Consider the following 19,100-nt stretch of genomic DNA (forward strand, 5'->3'; position numbering starts at 1 on the left):
TCTTTCAGTAGCTCTGTTGCGACCTCCTTAATATTCGCTCTCATCTTCCGCCTAGGAACCCTCCGATCACATGGGATGAATGCAGATTTTTCCAGCTTCCTCATTTGCCCTCCCCCCAACCTTTTCTCAGACCCAACCCTCGGACTCAGCACTGCCTTCTTGACCTGCAGTCTTCTTCCCGACCTCTCCACCCCTACCCCCTCTCTGGCATATCACACTCACCTTAACCTCCTTCCACCTATCGCATTCCCAACGCCCCCCCCCCCCCCCCCCGCAAGTCCCTCCTCCCTACCTTTTATCTTAGACTGCTTGGCACATCTTCCTCATTCCTGAAGAAGGGCTTATGCCCAAAACATCGATTCTCCTGATCCTTGGATGCTGCCTGATCTGCTACGCTTTTCCAGCAACACATTTTTCAGCTCTGATCCTCAGCATCTGCAGTCCTCACTTTCTCCCTGTTGCACAGAATTGAGTGTTTACGTTATAAGGACAGGCTCGATGGACAAGGACCTTTTTCGCTGCAGCTTGGAAAGTTGAGACCTTATCAACCTTATAGAGGTTTATAAAACAAAAAGGGGTAGAGATAATGTTGAATGGAAGGTGCCCTTTCCTTTGGGTGGTGGATTTCAAGACGATGGGGTAATTTTAAGATGACAGGAGAAAGGTATACAGAAGACTTATTATAGAGCTACCTAGCTCTACCCAACTTGTCCCTGCCAAACAGATGTCCGATATTAATGTAGTTCCATTTGCCAGCATTTGGCCCATATCCCCCTGAACACCTCCTATTCATGTGCCCGTCCACATGCCTTTTAAATGTTGTAATTTTCCAAGCCTACACAACTTCTTCTGGCAGCTCGTTACACACACAGCACCCTCTCATTGAAAACGTTGCCACTTAGTTCCCTTTTGATTCTTTCCCCTCTGACCTTAAACCTATGTCCTCTAGATTTGGAGCGTGCAACCCCGGGGGAAAGTCATTGGATATTGACACTATCCATTCCACTTGTGTGTCTATAAACATCTATGATTACTTTTCAACCGCTAACCCTATCGCAGGGAAAATAACCCTGGCATGTTCAGCCTCTCCATAAATCTCAAAACATCCAACCCTGGATGTTTGTAAATCTTTTCTAAATCCTTTCAGGTTTCACACATCCTTTCTCGAAGAGCGATACCGTAATTGTACGAATTATTCAAGAGTGGCCTAACCAATGTCCTGCACAGCCACAATATAACCTTCCAAGTCCTACATTCAATGCAGTGTCCAACAACGACAAGCATATCAAACACCTTCTTCAATATCCTATATACCTGCAACGCCACTTTCAAAGTACTATGAACCTGTTCTCCAAGATCTCTTTGTTTAGCAACAGTCCCCAGGGACTTAACATTAAATGTATAAGTTAAGCCTTGATTTTCCTTTCCAAAATGTAGCAGTTCACGTTTATTTAAATTAAATTCATCTGCAACTCTTCAACTCATTAGTCCATCTGATCAAGATCCTGCTATAATCTGAGGTAATAATTTTCTCTGTCCTCTGCACCTTCAATTTTGGAGTCAAATATGAACTTACTGACCATACCTCCTGTGTTCACATCCAGATCAATTATGTAAATGATGAACAGCAGTGGAACCAGCACCAATCTTTATGGCACACCAATGGACATGGGCCGCCAGTCTGAAAAAAACCCTTCACCACAACCCTCTGTCTTCTATCTTAGAGCCAGTTCTGTATCCAAATGGCGAGTTCTCTTTGTATTCCATCAGATCTCACCTTGCTCACAAGTCTTTCATGCGGGACCTTGATTAATGCTTTACTGAAGCCAATATAGATCATGTCCACTGCTCTGCCCTCATCAATGCCTTTTGCTACTTCTTAAAATAAAAAGTAATCCAGTTCGTGAGACATGACCACCCATGCAGAAAGTCATGTTGACCTTCCTTTATCAGTCCTTGCCTTTCCAAATACATGTAAATCCTGTTGTTAGGATTCTCTCCAACAATTTGCCCACCACCGATGTCAGGCTCAATTGTCTATTGTTCCCTGGCTTTTCCTTGTCAGATTCTTTAATAATCGCACCACGTTTAGTAAGCCTCATGTATTCCAGCACTTCAGCTATGGCTATTGATGATAAGAATATCTCATCAAGATTTCCAGCAATCGAGCTTCCCACAGAGTTCTTGTGTATACCTGATCAGGACTTATGAAGTGCATTATGATTACACATCGTTTGGTTCGTGTACGGCATGAACGTCCTCAGAAGTGATAGATTTGGGGATAGTTACAACGTTTAAAAGATATTTTATTAAGTACAAGAATAAATGAAGGTTTGGAAAAATATGTTCCAAGCGCTGGAACGTGAACGAGTTTAGTTTGAGATTATCGTTAGAATTTAGTGTATGGGCTGATATGTCTGTTTTCAAACCCCCTGTAAAACTCTATGCTTGCATGTGTGTTTGAATGCATCTGCATATTTCTGTCCGCGCTTTTCGATTTGTGTGACTCTATATGTGTATCTATCTCTTTGTGTGTTCTGCATTAGTGTGTGTATGCATGTTTGCATCTCTATTTCTGCATCTGTGTGGAATGGGAACTGTTTTGTTTTGGGGTGAATCATTGAATGGTGTTCAAAGCCTCCCTTCCTCCCCTCCATCTCCCTCTGCCTCTCCTTCTTGTGCTGAAAATGATACAATGCCATGCTCTGTTGGAGCGTTTTAGGACTTTTCAATCCTTTCTTACATCTAAGCTTATTTGTAAGGGTAAATCACTAAACATTGCATTTTACTGGATGTGGGTGTGCGTGCGTGTGTGTGTGCATGTGTGTATGTGTTTGTGTGCGTCAATGTATGTATGTGCATCTGTGTGTGTGTATGTGTTTGTATGCCTGTGTGGGCAGCTGTGTGTATGTATGTGCGTCTGCGTGTATATGCATGTCTTTGTGTATCTGTGTGTGTTAGTGTGTGCCCTTGTTCTGTGTGTGTGCGTGCCTGTGTGTCAGTGTACATCTTTGTGTGTGTGCATGTGTGTGGGGAATGTGGGTGTCTGGGGGGTTGTGGGTATCTATCTGTTTGTGTGTGTGTGAGTTTGCGTGTGTGCTTGCCTGTGTGTTGGTTTGTATGGGTGTGTTTCCTGTGTGGTGTACGTCAATGAGTGTGAGCATCTGTCTGCATGCCTGTGTGTATGTCTGTCTGTTTGTGTATCTTTGTGCCTATGTGTGTGAATGTGTCTATGTGTGTTTATGTCTGTGTGTTCGTGTGTATTATGCATGTGTCTGCGCCTGTGTTAGGGGGTGTCTATTTGAGTGTATATATTTGTTTGTGTGTGTCTGTGTTAGTGGATGTGTGCATGTGTGGGGATTGTGGGTGTGCATGTGACTGTTTGAGTATGTCTGTCCGTGTGTGTGTGTGTGTGTGTGTGTGTTTGTGTGTCTGTGTGCACCTGTGTGTGCCTGTGTGTGAGCCGACGTTTGCGTGTGTGGGGAGGGAGAGTGTCTGTGTGTGGAGGGAGAATGTCGTTGCCTTCATGGGTCGGAAGTGTGGCTGTCAGTGTGTTTGTGTGTGTGTCGTTACGTGTGTCTGTCTGTGTCTGAGGCTGTCTGTGTATTTGTTTCTGTGTCTTTGTGTGTGCGTGTGTGTGTCTGTCTTGAAAGAGTGTGGTGCTGAAGCACAACTGTTCAAGCAGCATCCAAGGAGCAGGAGAGTCGAAATATCGAGAATAACCCTTTCATTAGGAATGAAGCTTGTGGGCCAAGGGTTCCGAAGGATAAATGGAAGGCAGTGGTCTGGGGGAAAGTCTGCGAAGGCGATTGTTAAATGAAGGTGGGCTGAAGGTGATAGTTTAGAGTGGAAGGTGGAGTGGATAGGTGGGAAGGAAGACGAACAGGTTGTACAGTTCAAGAAGGAAGGGCCGAGTTGTAGGGTTGGATCTGGAATAAGGTGGGGGGAGGGGAAATGACGAAACTGGTGAAATCTGTGGCTGTGTGTGTTTTGTGTATTTGTGCCTGTATGTGTGTGTCGGTCGGCGTGTGTACATCTCTGTGTGTCTGGTTGTGCACCTGCATGTCTCTCTGCATCTGGGCATGTGTGTATCTGGGTGTGGGGTGGCTGTGCGTATGTGTGTGTGTATGTGTGTCTGTGTTGAAAGAGTGTAATGCTGAAAAAGAACAACCGTTCAGGCAACATCCAAGGGACACTGACGTGGTGAATGGCTTTTCACATATCAGCAAGTTGAGGGAAGCAAGGGGTTAGCAGGAAAGTGGTGTTGAGCGCTTGATTGATCAGCAATGCACTTATTGAAAGACAGTGCAGGCTTGAGGGGCCGAATATCCTACTCCTGCTCCCATTTGTTATGTTGTCATGTTATTCTTTTGGAAAGTAACTGGTTATTTTCCTGGAAGTTGGGTTGTACATCGTTGCATTCAAGGAGAGCAGAAGATTTTTTGAGTTAACCCTGGGTGGGGTATGGGAACTGCATTCCTAGCGTACCTGGTTCTGACCCACATCTCAAGCAGACGTTATAGAGATGGGAAACATGGAAAGATGGATTGGGGGTTCACTTCCTGACCCAGTCTGGATTTTCCAAGTACATTTCCGAAACAACACTTAACCATTGGAGTGGCCTCGACCTGCCCCTGTGTAGCAGGTCCGAAGGGCTGAATGGAACATCAGAATGTAGGGCTGAGGGACACGAGTGTGCGCGTGTATGTCAATCTGCGTATGTACGTCTCTGTGTATCTGTTTGTGCGTCTGTGTCACTCTGCATCCGGGTGTGTGTGTGTGTGTGTGTTTCTGTGGTTGTGTCTGTGTGGGTGTGGGGTGTCTCTGAGTATGTGTATGTGTCTGTGTGCAGCTGTATGTGTGCCTGCGTGTGTGTTTGTTTCTGTGAGTGTGTGTCCATCGATGCATGTATCTGTTTTTGACTGCATCTGTGTGTGTGTGTGTGTGTGTGTGTGTGTGTGTTGTGTGTGTATGTGTGTGTCTGTTTGTGCCCGTTTCTATGAGTAGGTGTGCCTGTGTCTGTGTGTATGTGTGTGTTTGTGTATGCGTCTGTTTGTGTGAGTGTGTGTGTGTGTCTATGTGTCGGTGTGTGACTGTGTATCTGTGTATGTGTGTTTGTGTGTGTGTATCTGTCTGTGTTTGGATGGTGCTTTGAGCTGCACCCCTCCCTCTGTCCCTCCAAAATTGAATACCTGATTATTATCACCCTCCACTCCCACATGTACAGTTGTATGGGGAGGCCAGCAGAGACTGATAACAACAGAAAGCTCAGCTGGTCTGACGGCATCTGTGGACAAAAGTGAATGGACCCTTCATCGGATCCCGTATCTGGGGGATACGACATCATTGTAAGCACCATAGAGACTGCAGACTCACCTCACACTGATGCACACAGATAGACACACACTAATTCCGAGTCATAGAGACACTCACTAATACACAGAAACACACAGAGACATGGAGTGCCTGCCAGTAGTTCTCTTGCTCCATGGTAGCCTTGTCAATATTTCAATTATTCTGTCTGGTGTTTGCCAGTATTTAGGTCTGTCCTCAGGGTCTGTGTTAGTCTTGCACTTGTTCACAATAGTGAGTGAGTCCGTATTTCTGTGTGGAGTGTGCCTATAGGACAATTTCAATGTTTGCAGATACCAAACCTGGATGAATTATAAAGTTCATGGAGATCAGCGTGGAAATCCAGCAGGAGAGTGACACATTGGTGTAGGGTGCAGGTTTGTGGGAGATCAGAATCAATGTGAGGTGCAGTGTGAGGTGATGTATCTTGGTAGGAATAACTCTGAAATCAATATAATACATTCTGTACAAGTATAAAGGGGCGTTGGAGCAGAGAGCACTGCGTGTATATGAGCACAAATTATTGAAGATGTCAGGACAAGTGGAGAGAGCAGAAAATATCACAGATTAGTTTCAGTATCTGAGCTGTTTACAGGAGGAAGTGGAGGAGGGAGCCTCCATGCTCCCTTCCTGGGAGTTGGTGGTGACGATGCGTTGTGAGCCCACCCTTCTGCCCACCGAGACCTTTGGGATTCATTTGTACCAGCTCAACCTAAAAGGGAGATGGCATCAGGGCCACGGATTTTATGTTGTGTCAGGGTGAACAGAACTGCCAGTGCGTTTAAAGTGAGAATTGCTCTTCACTGAGCATTGCTCCTTACTCGGTTGGTGGGACGTGGATGTTTCGGAATCTCCACACGAGGCGTCCTGGTTCTCTCTGGCTTGTATCAGAGTCCTCCCCACATGTTGGTGGGGGTGACGGAATGTATCTCAGGCACTACACATAAGCCACTCTCGACATGGCCCTTTCTGTCCTATTTCAAGCTGTTTCTCCTGGAATGGGAGAAAGGGAGGGAGAGGGGTGGGAGTGGGTGGCCTTGCTGTTAGTGCTGGTGTAGGTGAGGTACATGGCGAGGTGTCCCGAGGGAGTCAGTCCACACTGTTTTATCTATGCAGTGTTATTGGTGTGGGGGGTAAAGTGGAGGGAGAGAGAGAGAAAGGGAGACTGCTGGTAGTAGTGAGAGTGGTGAAGCATGAGCCTTGTTCAGGGCTCGGTGCTATAACAGATATGCAGTGAGTATGAGGAAGCAGAGAGAATACGGTGACCCTTGTCCTGACAGAACGGGGAAGGTTATTGGTACTTGTTCTGTATTGCTGGACATTTCTTCAGCCCGCAGAAACTCTACTGAATTCGGTGGTGAGTTCAGACCAAGCTCGATGGGTCTGGTAGTGTGGCCCACTCTAGGAAGAGAATGGTCCTCCTCTGTACTAGCTCATCCACCAGGATTTCCATGACTCTGTTGACTAACCGTTGTGCAATTATCCATTATCTGCCATGCTCATGGTAAACTGTGCAAGGCAGCTCCAACCGGAGAAAGCTGAACCGTGTGCCCTTTGGCCTTTTGAAGATGGCACCAGTGCCAGGGATCACGGAATATCTAGACTCATGCGGACGTTCGTGAGTACCTCCAACCATGAAGGAAAATCGAGCTGGCATTGAATGAGAGGGATGCCATGAGGTGGGATAGGGAGTTAATGAGGTGAGTTCGTTGAGATATCACCAGGAAACTAGCTCAGTCTCATACAGACAATCCTTCTGTCATACTCAGTGAAAATATCACTGTGATAAATTATTGTTAGATGCAGCCCAATGTGTCGAAGATTCTGCTGACCCTACTCACAGTTACAAAGCTGCCAAACAAATGCTCATCCTCAATACTCTCAATCATCTGAACTCACACCAGTATCTGATTCACCCATCATTCCTGGAAACACTGGCTCATGTTGCAGGATACCGTTGAAATGTCTTCATTTCAGAATTCTGGATCCTGGGAACAAATCCTTCCATGACATTGTCTCTCAATCTCGCTCTCTCTGTCTATTACCCAAACCCCTCCCATTTGTTGACTCTTGAACTGATTCCCCGCCATTTCTCTCTGGCTGTGATGTTCACACCCACAGCAACCCTGTGTCAAGATACAATGGAGATATGGAGCTGTAAATGGTTTGGAGCTGTACATCCTGTTACTTCCAGCATGGGCTGCAAGTTTCCCCACGCTGGGCAGTGATCTAACACAGTGTTGCTGAGCAATGCACTGAGATGATGGACACAGTTCCACACTCTGGTCGCATATCTCATCTTGGTTTATAAATCAATACACTGCTGTGGTCTGCATACTCTGGGTAAATTGTGGTTGCATTGCACAGTACACCAACCAGGTCTGCACAGTGCTTCCTGCTGAACACATAGCTTATCTGGGTTTATAGATTAATGCACTATTGTGGTCTGCATACCTTTCCACTCTAGGTAAATTGTGATTGTATTGCACAGTACACCAACCCGGTCTGCACAGTGCTTCCTGCTGAACACATATCTCATCTGGGTTTATAGATCAATGCACTGCTACAGTGTGCCCAGTGTTCCGCACTGGACTGATTGCAGGGTACTGTTCAGCAGTGCACTTGCCTGGACTGCGCAGTGTTCCATGCTGAACAGATATCTCCTCTGGGTGTATGGTGTCCGGTCTGGTTCTGTGAGGTGGATTGAGAATGTGATATCACTAATCCTTTCAGTTGATATGGCAATGCCTTTATTTTTATTCTCATTCATGTGATTGGACCATCCAAATTCTGACTCCTCTGGCAAGTCCCATTCTTCAGTCTACCTCTATCGTTCGGCAACATGTTGTTGATGAATAATTGTCCAGTTTTAATGTGAATAATTGTGCTGACTATTTCCCTCGCCTTTCGCATAACTCACTCTGGAGCATCAGGATTAACCACGATAAACCTCAGTAAGGCCACTCCTCAGAAACAACGCTCCAGGGATATATAGCCCCAGCCCATTTTCTCATTTATTACTCCCGTGTAGCTCAATATCACTCGCCACCACCGCCCCACCCAACACTCTCAATATACTTGTAAATCATTTTGGCATGCTTTCTAGTTGAACAACATATTTCCTACAGCAGTGAGAACAATATTAAAGTACTACAGAACTGGCTGAACATAGCATGTAGGGAAAAATGAATATTGCAGATACAGGAGATTACAATCAGAGTGCGGTGCTTGTAAAGCACATCAAGTCAGGCAGCGTCCGAGGAATAAGAGAATTAATGTTTCGGGCAAAAGCGCTATTCCTGATTAAGGACTTTTGCCCAAAACGTCGAATCTTCCTGCTCCTCGGATGCTGCCTGACACGTTCTGATTTTCCAGGACCACACTCTTAACCCAGTGTAAATCCCAGATGGCCTCCTTCTTTAAAGAGAGTAATTTCCCTTCCCACATGGTCGATGGGGCCATCCATTACATCTTATCCACTTTCCATACCTCTGCCTTCAACAATCACCCCTCCAAACTCAACAGCTCAAGAACATCCTGTGCCTCACCTTCCATCCCGCCAAATTTCCAGATACAATGCATTATCCTTGCCCATTTGCGTCGCCTACAAACAGGCCCCCACCGCCAGGGATATATTTCCCTCCCCACCCCGATCTGCGTTCCATAAAAATCATTCCCGGCGTGACTCCTTTGTCAGGTCCACGCCACCCAACAACCCACCTGCCACTCTTGGCACCTTCCCCTGCCACCACAAAATTTAGAAAAGCTGCACCCTCACATCCCCCTCACCTCCGTCCGATACCCGAGTGGGACATATACAGCCCCGCAGTGCTCTGGCAATACTTCCACGTACAAGGAAAAAAAAAAATCTATAGTCCGTCCGTCAGTAACCCTCATCCATTCCATCGAGACTGAGCAAATATTCTCTTTTATGATGATATCAACTGTTATGTAAGGAAGAGGTTAACTGAGCCCGTTTGTTCCGTGACTGTGATTAATGTTAGTCTCCATAGACTTTAATTATCCCAGTGGAGAGTTTCCATCTTTTAATGATAAATAGAAATCGTTCAATGTGTTATCCCATAGTATGAACGGGAGCATCATCGACAGCACTAACAGGGATAAGGAGCTCCAGATGGAGATGGGGAGGAACGATCATATACTGAGAACATTAGTCTGGAATGTTCCAACAATGAACAGGGATTTATCCGATGATATTTCATACCTTTCGCGATATTATGATTGGCTGCCATTATCATGGCGGATCTATTTTGCACTTCACATTATTCAATATTTTTATTATCCTTTCCTGTCTATCGTTGGTGTCCCTGGTAAGTCTCACCGTCCAGCTAAGTTTTTTTTTCTAGAAACCAGTTATGACTCCGTTATTGTTCTTTCATATAGTCTTCACTTCTTGTGACTATTATTGTTCATGTTGAGACTCTGAATCCAGATACTGACTCCACAGACTACTACTAACTGCATCAGGGAACTTGTTCAATTACTGTCTCCCTCCTTGCTCCTGGCAGTGTTACTCATGGGTCTCTGTGTTGACCTACTTAGTTTCAGATGTGAACCATTGTCTCACTGTCCTTGTTATTTAAATATTGGGAGTGCAGAGGTCATTGCCCGCTATTATGTTCACAAACTCCATTTCCCTCCAGGGACTCCATCCCATACCTGGCCAATATCGTTTTTTTTAATTCAGTTCTGGACTTCGAAATCCCTGGCTGGCCAACATTGACAGCTCATTCCTATTTGCCCTTGAGCAGGTGGTGGTGAGCTGCCTTCTTGAATTGCTGCAATCCACTTGCTGTGGGTTGACCCATAATGCCGTTAGGGAGGGAATTCCAGGATTCTGACCCAACGACTGTGAAGGAACACCAAGTCAGGGTGGTGAGTGGGTTGGAGGGGAACTTGCAGGTGGTGTTTCTCACAGACGAATCAAAACTTTGGTGATCTCTTTGGCCATGAGTTGATTCCTGACACCATGCCCTGACTATTATTAATTTTAACTACTCACTGTTCCAGAATGTACTTCACTGACTTAACCCATCTGTTGTTTGAACCTTGAGCCGTGAAATACAGACTTCATGATGACAACAATCTGCTGCTGACTCTTTCGGGTTGAAACCTGCAGAAACAAATCTGATTCGGACTCAGACAAAAATCCCACCCAACTAAAGTTCCTGAACACGCTGATCCATACCGCTATAGTGTCTGGAAATATCTTTCTTTTAATATTCTCAAACACTTAAACTCATCTGTCCATGAAACATCCCTCAGTTTCTTTCTGTCGATTATCCAAATCCCTGACAGTTGTTCATATTTAACCTGGTTTCCTTTCAGTGTATTTTCTCTCATGGAACGATTTTCACATTCAACCACCCCAAATACAGGCCCCCCCCACCACACGCATACAAACGCTCACACTCACATCTTATACTGGTCTAATGGAGATAGAAATCTTTCCCAGCTCAGTGAATTTGATATGTGTATCATTTTCACATGATAGTAAAAGTCTCCAATACTCCCCACGCAGGGCAGATAATCCAGTTTACTGAGCACTAGCATGGTCTGCACAGCTGTCCGTGTTAGTCGGTCATCTTCTCCCAGTTTATGTTGCTTGATGTGTTCTGTGAAGCCATTTTAGAATTTTATTAAACAAACCATTTCAGCTGATCTGAAAATACCTTTTTTCAATATTCTCATTCTTGTAATTTTGCTCTCTAAGAGTCAATCCTCCAGTTAGTCACATTACCCAGTCTTTTTTCGCCTTATTTCCACAACATGCTTTCAGTTAATTAACTGTCTGTTTCTGTCTTTAATGTGGATCATTCTGCCCCACTGTATCGTTCCCTGGACTTGGTTTTTGGCTCCCTTGTGTATAGAGTACTGACGTTGTGAAGTTCCAAAACAGTGACATTGTGTGTCTTGTGCTTTTGTTCACTTCTTTTGTGTCCCATGTGGTGTTCCATGTACAAGTCTGGCTGTTTTTCACTTCCCGATGTGTTCTATGTGATGCTCCATGGACAGGGGTTTGAGCGTCGGGTTGTTCTTCACTTCCGGGTGTGTCCCATGTGGTGTTCCATGGACAGAGGATGTGTGTCGGGCTGTTGCTCATTTCCCGGTGTGTCCCATGCGGTGTTCCATGTTCAGGAGTCGGGGTGTCTGTCGGGCTGTTGATCACTTCCCGATGTGTTCCATGTCCGAGATGGGTGTGCGTGTCTGGCTACTGTTTTCTTCTCGGTGTGTCCCATATGGTATTCCATGTTCCGGGGTTGGTGTGTGTATCGGGATGATGTTCAATTCCCAGTGTGTACCATGTGGTGCTCCATGTTGGATAGGTTTCAGCTGCATTGACTCACGTCTTTGAAAGGTGGTCTGTGCCTGTCCACTGAACATCTGACGTCTGTGTTTGTCCCTCTGAGTTGATTGCGTGGCTAGAAACACGAAGAATCCCCTTGAGCATTATTGTAAAGGGCCAGGTATCGAACATCTCTGACAATGTTGTCACTTTTTTAAAAATGTTATTGTCTCATTTTCTTTGAAAAGAGATCTTAAATGCCATACTGTCTACTGCAAAAAGCTGAAGTTATTAACTTAGGAGGCTTGTAGGGTTTCTTTACATTAATAATGATAACAAAGGCCAGCTCTCACAGACCAGGCTTTCCAGTTTTTCTGAGCTATAACAGTCACCAGGTGCTTGCAGTCGGTGATAGGTTGGATGCTTCAGTGAATGATCCCTCACTGCTATTCTCTCTAAAACCTGTCTTTGGTGTGTCCTCCTGGATTGGAGAACTGCGTGCAAGACTGATTGACCTTGGATGTGCCTTTTTGCCAAGGGATGATTTTAAGGGATGTTAGTACATTGGAACAGTTAATTAGTGGATGGTACTGTATCTATTATTCTGTTAAGATTCCCAGTAAAGTTATTATAAACGCCTCTAATTTTTGTATGTATTTTTAATGGAGAGTTTAAATAAATTGTGTTTTGCTTAAAGTTACGTGGTTTGACCAGCCGGATCACATCTGGAATACCCATTTGACAACTGCATTTACTGTAAGCTAGTGGGACGGCACAGTATCTCAGTGGTTAGCACTGCGGACTCACAGCACCAGGGACGCGGATTCAATTCTCACATATGACTGTGTGGAGTTTGCACATTCTAGCTGCGTCTGCATGGGTTTCCTCTGGGTGCTCTGGCTTTCTCCCACAATCCAAAGATGTGCAGGTCAGGTGAATTGGCTACGAGAAATTGCCCAAAGTGTTAGATGCATTAGTCAGGGACAAATATGGTGTAGGGGAGTGGGGTTGGGTGGTTTGGTCTTCCGTGGGACAGTGTCGACTTGTTAGGCCATACGGTCTGTTTCCATACTGTTGAGAATCTAACCTTCGACAAAGTGGGCGTCCAGGTTACCATCTTAAAGTATTTTAGCTCAGTCTTCTCTGTTCCACAGCAAACTGGGGACATTTGTCCTGTTCGAAATCGATCATCCCAAATTGGCTTCAGGATTAGAATCCCTACAGTGTGGAAGCAGGTCATTTGGCCCATCAACTCAACACCAACCCTCCAAAACGTAAATCACCTAGATGCATTTCCCTCCCCATTACTCTATATTTACCCCTGACTAGTGCAACTAACCTACACATCGTTGAACAGTACGGGCAATTTAACATGGCCATTTCACTTAACCTGCATTTCTTTCGGCTGTGGGAAGAAAATGGCACACCTGGAGAAAACTAACGCGGGGACGGGGAGAATGTGCATAGGGAGATGTTTGGGCTCAAAGTCAGCGTCTTTTTTTTGTTTTTTGTCTTTTGGTCTGGGCGTTGAATTCGGTTGGTTTGTACAGTGCTTTGTGTAGCAATGGCTATTTCTGTCTCTAAGACTTATCTGGGTGTGGAAGAAGTGAAGTTGGAGATTTTACCAAAGGTGAGCAAGGCAAAGCTTTTAGAATTAGCAGACAAGCTGGAGTTGGGGGTGTGTTTGTCTGTGAGAAAATGAGAGATAATTACAGCTGTAGCTTTGCATTTAAATTTTGTTGGAAACACCATCAGAATCTTGGGAAATGGCTGCAATTCATTAGCAGATAACACAACTTGAACACAAAAAGGAATTGAGAAAGTTTGAAATATGATTAAAAGTAGAATTAAAAGAAAAGGAGAGGAAGATGAAAGACAGAAAAAGGAAAAAGAAAAGCAAAAACCAGAGATTTTCAACTTCAAAAATTAGCAATTTGAGAGGAAAGTCGACTAAGCATGGGGGAGATGAAGGGAGACGGTAGGCTGGATGAGGATGATAGTGAGGATGAGCAACTCTATGGTAGGCCAAGGCCTGATGGGGATCTGTTTAAATATGTACAGGCATTGTCTACATTGGATGAGAAGGATGTAGAAGTCTTTTCAATTTCATTTGAGAAAGTGGCTACACGAATGCGGTGGCCAGTGACCATGTGGATTTTGTTAATTCAAACAAAGCTGATAGGTGTAAGGTGTGAGGTATTTGCATCCCTATTGGAGGTGGTATCTGGCCAGTAAGAGAAGGTGAAGAAAGCCATCAGAAGTGCATGTTAGGTTGTGCCAGAAGCTTACAGATAACGTTTTACAATCTATAATTTCGTCCCTGGTTAAACGCACATTGAGTTGAAGGACTTAAACAGAGTAATTTTGAAAGGTGAGACAGGGTATTATTAAACTGTTAGAGAGATTCTTACTTTGAATTTGTTTAAAAACTCATTTCCTGTAGTCGTGAGAACTCGTGTGGAAGAATAGAGTGTTGAAATGGCATGATTAGAATCTGAAATGGCTAATGATTATCAATTGGTCCATAAATCAAAGTTTGGTTTCTGAGATGGATTGAGAACAATGTGCTAGATCTTAAAATATATAACTGTGAGAGTAAGGTTTAGTGGCATCGACCAGGAGTAGCAGGTAAAGTGGTTACAGCATTAAGAGGTACAGAAACATGTAAAACATTTAAGCTGAGACATGAGGCGATATGTCATTCAGAAGGACTATTGGAGAGATGAAAAGTGCTCTATTATGTAACGTGTGGTTGGAGTGTCCGGTATAACCATGAATAGAAATATTTAACACTTGGGAAGGACGCCTTGCGCTTGGTGTTGGCATTACAACATTTCAGCATTTAAATTGCCAATAACGTGTCTTAGACAAATATATAGACTGATCATAATGCCTGAACGTTTTTAGAGAAACGTAGGGTGAAAACATCCAGTCTGTTCAAATAGAGTTATTATTGTTGCCGTTCAATTTGGAAGTTATACAACTGACAGGAGAGAAACCGTACTTGCTGACAAGTTGTCGAGACTTGGATGAAGAAAAACAGAGGGGTTCTATGGCAGGAGTAAACTGACTGAAATAGAATGGAGTTGTGAATGCTTTCAGTGCAATAAATACATATTGTGACATACTGAAACAGTAAGAACAGAGGGTTTAAAATGAGGCCATCTTTGTATATTGATTTTTTTTCAAACGGGGAGTTGTGACGATGCTGCCACTTTTAAAAAGTTATTTTCTCTTGTTTTTTTTTGTGAAAAGAGGTCTTAAAGGCAGAAATGCCGAACTGCCGCCTGAAAACAAATTAACTGTATAACTGAGGAAGCGTTTAGATTTTATCAAAACTGTGGGAACAATGGAAGGACAGCGGCTAGATATCACAGACCAGATATCTCATTTTGATTTTAGCTGCAGCATTCAGAAGCTGCTGGGGGTCACAGAAAGGTTGGAGGTTTCAATACATGATCCCCAGCTGCTATTCTCTCTGAAAACTCTCTTAAAGTTGTTTCCTCCTGGATTGGAGAACTGCACATAAGGCTTTGTGTCTGAATTTACCTTTTTGCCAGGGGATGTGTTTATGGGATGTTCCTGTATTCGCTCAGTTAATTAGTAGAAAGCACCGTATCTGTTGTTTGCGTAGGTGTTCCTGTAGAGAAGCTATCACAATTTGTTCTTCTCTTTCATTGTGTTTTAACTACAGCGTTTGAATGGATTGCATTTTGCTTAACGTTGAGTGGGGTGACCAGTTGCAACACATCTGGAACACACAGTTCACATCTACATTTAAAATAAGGAAAAGTTAAGATCGAAGCTGCCTGCTTAAAATATTTTGACGGGGTCTGATCTGGTCAGGTCCATAACAGTTGTAGTTGAGGGGCTTCGGACTGCCCACTGCTATTGAATGTTAGTGGACGGGTTGGGGATGGTTTGCTGGAGGCTGTGAAGTGAGCTGCCTCAGACATTCAGGGAGACCTGAGGATTTGGTGACCCAACTTTGGATGGGGATTGTAGTTACAGCATCTGGGTCTGTAGCATGAACAAGAAATGGAGCAGAGGCTGCAGAGAGGGTAAGCTCTGAAACCACAGAGTCAGTCTGTGTGGGGAAAGGGATCTGCTGTATCCATCCCGGGTTTTCAAGCAACAGCTTCTCAATCTACACTTAACCCAGGAGCAGGTTTGTGAGGGGACTCTGATTGAACAAGGAGCTGGTCACAGAGCGGTGTCACTTCAACACAACCTGCAGCGTCACACCAGGGGAAGGACGATACTGCCAGTAGCTGTTAGGATCACTGTTTCATTCAGCCTCTATGATCCAGAAACTCCAGGCAGGACTGGGTGACATATCCATCATCTCCTAGTATGTCGACATCAATGTCAACATTCGGAAATGTACGATATATGTGCTGGATGAGATACACGTTTTCTCTTTCAGCAGAGAGCTGCCGGGTGTATCCGTGTTTTCTCCATATAACAGGATTCCCGATGATGTATATGGCTCTGTGGGCCCCCCATGTTAATGAGGAGAGCTACAGGAACTGAAGGAACTCTTACTCCAATAATGTTACAATGTGCCCATGGACAGGACATCATGTTGGTAAAGAACCCACTATTCTGGCAGCAGCCACCTCCTCTTCATTTAGAATCATCCAGCCATTCTCATCTTCTTTGGGTCTCCATTGGAAAGAAAGGATAGCCTCTTGGCTAAAGGCTGTCCCCTGGATACACGGCTCAAAACACCCACCATTCCCTACTGCCAATCAACCTCATCAAAATATCCCGTGTATACTGAGAGCAATAGGACCACTGGGCTTGTCAGGGAGCAGATCATCATGGAGATAGAGCAACACTTCCCATGTCGGAATGGGTCAGATTGAATCCTCCAGAACACACTATCACCATGTCATGTAATCCCTGTACATTTCAGTAACGTGCTGCCTTTCATTCTTCCTGAAAAAGCTGACAGGGTATACATTCCATTATATTCCACTTGGCAAAGTATTAGTCTTTTACCTGTCCATATATCCACATTCACTCTCCAAATTCTGTTAATAACTTAATGACTTTCTTACCTTAGTGCCATCACCAAACTTAGTAGCAGTACATGTGTTATATCGTCCTGATCATTGATATCAATTGTAAACAGTTGCAGACCAAGCACTGGTCACTGTGTGACTCCACTGGTTACGTTCTGTCAAACTGATTAAGACTGATTTATCCAGAGGGCCTGCTTCCTGTTTGGTAACCGTTCCTCCCCCGTTCCTGTGGAGCACAGTCAAAGGGCTGAATAAGAACGAGGAACAATCCAGCCCCTCAAGCCTGTTCCGCCATTGTACACAATTATGGCTAATGTCATCGCCGGCTCAGTTCCATTTCCCTACCTGCTCCCCATATACCTTCATTTACTCAATATCCCAGCATCCCCTGCACACCGGGGAAGTGAATTACACAGATTCACAGCCCATTGAGAAAAGTAAGTTCTCTTCACCCTAGTTTTCAATCTGCTCTGCCTAATCCTAAAACTATGATCTCTTGTTCTAGTTTGCCCTACATGAAGAAATCTCCACTCCACACCGACATTATCAATCATCTTTAACATCCTCCAGACCTCAATGAGGTCTCCTCTCATTCTTCTCAACCGATAGTGCATCGGCCTGCACTGCACAAACTCGCTTCAAAAGACAAATTCGTCTCTGGAATCAATCTAATGTATTTGTTCTGAACTGCCTTTGTTGTAACAATATCACTACTGCAGTCAGGACCACGAACCTGAACACAGTACGTCAGTTACCGTCTCACTAATACCTTGCAGAGTTGCAGCAAATCTTCCCTCCATTTCTACTCTATTCTTTTACAAGTAAATGCTGAAATTGCACTTGCTTTTCTCATTCCCTGCTGAATCTACATACGAGTTTTCTATGGTCTGCACGTGGACACCCAGATGCCTCTGCACGAAATCACTCTGAAGTTGCTCTCCATTTCCGTAACATGTTGGATTCCTCTGATCAAAATGGTTAATCCCATATTATCCACGTTAAATTTTAGCTGCCAGATGTTGGCACATTCATCGAAACTTTTCATGTCCATTCGTAATTTTTCAACATCAACCTAATTTTCCACTTGTTTTAGTGTCAGCTGAAAATGTAGCTGTAGTGTTTTCCCTCCTCTCATCCAAGTAATACAATGGATGATAAATTGTGGGTGATGTGGTCTGAACTCTATGGAACCCCAAAGGTTGCTAACGAAACAACTATTCCATCTGTCTGCATGTTGTTGGCTCACCAGCCCTCTATCCAGGCGAATAGCCTCCTCTCAAACCCATGTCCACATATTTTACAGCTTATTATTTTGTGCAGCATTTAATCAAGGCATTTTCAAAGACCAGGTGCTTTACATTTCATGGATCCCTATTGTCTACTTTGCTTGTCATATCTTTAAAGAATTCGAGCAAGCAAATTCTTAAAATATTATGCTGATTCTGATGTATTTAGATTTAATCTTTGCAAATCCTCTGTTGTTAATTAAATAATAAAGAAGTCTCACAATTTCCCGCAATTCCCAACAGTTTGCTCACAACCTTTTAGTGACAAATGAAGATGATTATCCTAATTCCTAACTTTTTGCAATCTCTACGTTCCCTTTCCTGTGTTCCTGTGTCACAGGCACAAAGCTTTAAAAAATCTGCTCCAATCGCTGTGTAATAGGCATGAGTGTCTGAATGGATTCATTCAGTTTCTGGTCTATATGCTCAATGGGCTGAATGTCCTCATGGTGTTCCTACATTATAGTCTTGGTTGCCGGAATGTCCTGATTTACAGATTCAAAATCTGCTTTTCCTCTTCCTGATAATACGTCAGAAGCCTGAGGGATTGTGGAATCTTCCTGTTGCTGTACAACATTTTGAGGGGCTGAACGTTCTCTTCATCTTGCTTCACAACAGGTTCGAGAGACTGAACAATCACCTCCTCCATCCCTGAAATGAGATTGAAAGAGTGATTTGTCTCTTCCTGTTCAGATACAACTGACACATCGGTGAATTGCCTCCACATTTCCACAACAAGTCTCAAATGATTGTATGTCCTTCTCTAGTTCTCATGCTGAATGGCCTCCTATTATTCTAGTGTACCAATCTGTTCCAGTTCTTGTGTTAGAGACTTGAGGAGACTGAATGGACTGATCCTGCTGCTGCATAATCGGATACTGGTGCCTCATGTTCTACTCAGCGTGCCGTGTTATAGACTCGAGGGGCTCATAAGCATTCTCCTTTAACTGTATATCAGGCTCCAGGGCTGAATAACCTCGTACTGTTCTCGTGTAACAGGGTCAAAGGCCTGAATATCTTTCTGCTGTTCCTGTGTAACAAGCTGGAGAAGTGGAGTTAGCTGTATAATTGGCTTCTGTTGTGGACTCTTTCCGGTGTTCTTACCAACCTGCTGTAAGGTTTCCTCCC

Source organism: Chiloscyllium punctatum, chromosome 47, assembly GCF_047496795.1.
Source record: "Chiloscyllium punctatum isolate Juve2018m chromosome 47, sChiPun1.3, whole genome shotgun sequence".
Classification (NCBI taxonomy): domain Eukaryota; kingdom Metazoa; phylum Chordata; class Chondrichthyes; order Orectolobiformes; family Hemiscylliidae; genus Chiloscyllium; species Chiloscyllium punctatum.